Source organism: Adiantum capillus-veneris, chromosome 5, assembly GCF_014529385.1.
Source record: "Adiantum capillus-veneris isolate H3 chromosome 5, ASM1452938v2, whole genome shotgun sequence".
In the NCBI taxonomy this organism is placed as follows: Eukaryota; Viridiplantae; Streptophyta; class Polypodiopsida; order Polypodiales; family Pteridaceae; genus Adiantum; species Adiantum capillus-veneris.
In genome coordinates, this window is record NC_140935.1 from 135,582,738 (window position 1) to 135,584,958 (window position 2,221).

Genomic DNA, 2,221 nt, shown 5'->3' on the forward strand with positions numbered 1-2,221 from the left:
CCCACACCCGCCTTAGCTAAGGCTTGCTTGCTTTTTGGCCAATCATGCTAACCTTGCCTAAAGCAAACAGAAATCAAAGAAAACTCTCTCTCTCTCTCTCTCTCTCTCTCTCTCTCTCTCTCTCTCTCTCTCTCTCTCTCTCTCTCTCTCTCTCTCTCTCTCTATCTCTATCTCTCTCTCTCTCTCTCTCTCTCTCTCTCTCTCTCTCTCTCTCTCTCTCTCTCTCTCTCTCTCTCTCTCTCTCTCTCTCTCTCTCTCTCTCCCTCTGTCTCTCTGCTTCGACAATCCCACTGTCCACTTCTTCAAATTAAGGTTGAAGCAGCAGAGACACAGGATTTCTCAGAGGCTTACAATGTGTGAGCTGTTCCCTTCTTTGTTTTGTTCAAGAATGGCGTCTTGGTAAATAAATTAGAGGGCGCCAACCCAGCTCAATTGGCTCAAAAGGTATGTGAGCTTACAGGCCCTAGAGGTGGTCAGAAGAAGACATCAGAAATAGAGGAAATTAGAGATGGAGGTAAGATGAATGGTTCTATTATGTCTGCAAATGACTCAGAGGCAGGCAGGCAAGGGTGAGCTTTTGCAAGAAAAGCCGAAGAGTCTTGTTGCCTCCAAGCTAGTAATGTTGGTCATGAAGGGCTCACTGAATGGGCCAAAGTGTGGATTCAGCCGCAAGGTTGTAGAGATTCTGAAAGATACTGGCATCGAAATTGGAAGCTTTGATATTCTAGAGAATGAGGCGGTCGGGCAAGGTCTCAAATCTTTTTCTAACTGGCCAACATACCCTTTGTTGTATATTGCTGGTGAACTCATCGGTGGCTGTGATATTGTCACTAAGATACTAAGATGTAGAAGGGCGGGGAACTGAAGGAGTTACTGATGGAGAAAGGCCTGGTCCATAAAGAAAGTCTTGAAAGTAGCCTAAAGAGTTTGATAAATTCATCGCCCGCTACGCTTTTCATGAAAGGTTCTTCTAATGCGGCGCATTGTGGCTTCAACTCCAAGGTGGTGAGCATACTACAAGAGGAGGGTATATCTTTTGGTACCTTTGATATTCTTAGTGATAATGAGGTTCGAGAAGGTCTGAAGAAGTATGCCAACTGGCCGACTTATCCACAGCTTGGTGAACTAATAGGAGGGTGCAACATATCATCCTGGAGCTAAAAGCAAGCGGTGAGCTGAAGGTAGAGCTCTCATAATTGGTAAAATCTTCATGAGTTTTGTGCATAAGTTACACATTAAAGTACCCAGTATATTATAGAATTCTTGCAATGCACTGGACCTTGTAACTGTGGCTTTTTGTCATATGTTTATTGTGCAATATTTGAGAATTGTGGTCTCTCAAGTGTTTGAATCGTCCAACTTATTGAGGCAGGTTGTGGATTTTTATCATATTGTTGAACTTTTTAGCTCATTTCAATTCATGTAGGCTATTGGCACTCCTCAAAGAGAGAGAGAGAGAGAGAGAGAGAGAGAGAGAGAGAGAGAGAGAGAGAGAGAGAGAGAGAGAGAGAGAGAGAGAGAGAGAGAGAGAGGAGAAGCGAGGGTTTCTGTGTGTGATGTTGCAGCCACCCCATCTCCTCAGCACTTTCCTCTCTCGTCGGCAAGCTGTGTAAAGTTGCCTCGCCATCACCACTACCTCTCTCTTCTGGTCCATGCAGGTGCTTTTTGGTACATGCCGTCCAATGCTCGGCTGTATCATGCATCCTTGTTCCTACAGTATGGGGTGTTGTACCTGCAAGTGCCAGCCTCGATCGCTCAACCCCACCCAATCCCAATTTGTCTTCTTGCCATCGATCGTGATCCTTCGTCTTCCCATCGATTGGAATCTTGCCCCTGGTCTAGTGTGTGACTGCTCTACATTTTGCATGAGTTGGTGAATAGATGAGCAAGAAAGTGCCCAAGGCCGCCCCAAGCCCAAGCCCAGAGGTGGCGCTCAAATCCTCTATAGGGTCTCCTCCAGCCTGGCTCCCATCTTGCAAACCTCGGAGACCACGAGGCCTAATGCCCTCGAGAGAGTATGGGACTACATCAAGGCTCAGAAGCTCCAGAGTAGTACTGAGAAATCACAGATCTTATGTGATCCTCCCCTTAAAGAGGCATTTGGGCGAGACAATGTTAAGGTGTCAGAAGTGCTCAAGTACCTGAGTCCCCACTTGTCAACCTCTCATCTCTCATAATCGATTCAACGCAAAATATGGTCCGCAAGAATTGGTTAATGTGA

At 46.0% G+C, this 2,221-nt stretch overlaps 1 pseudogene; it reads left to right on the forward strand.

Annotated features, from left to right (window-relative positions):
- Positions 1–619: 619 nt before the first annotated feature.
- Positions 620–1,196, forward strand: LOC147458148 (monothiol glutaredoxin-S11 pseudogene; annotated as a pseudogene).
- Positions 1,197–2,221: the final 1,025 nt, after the last annotated feature.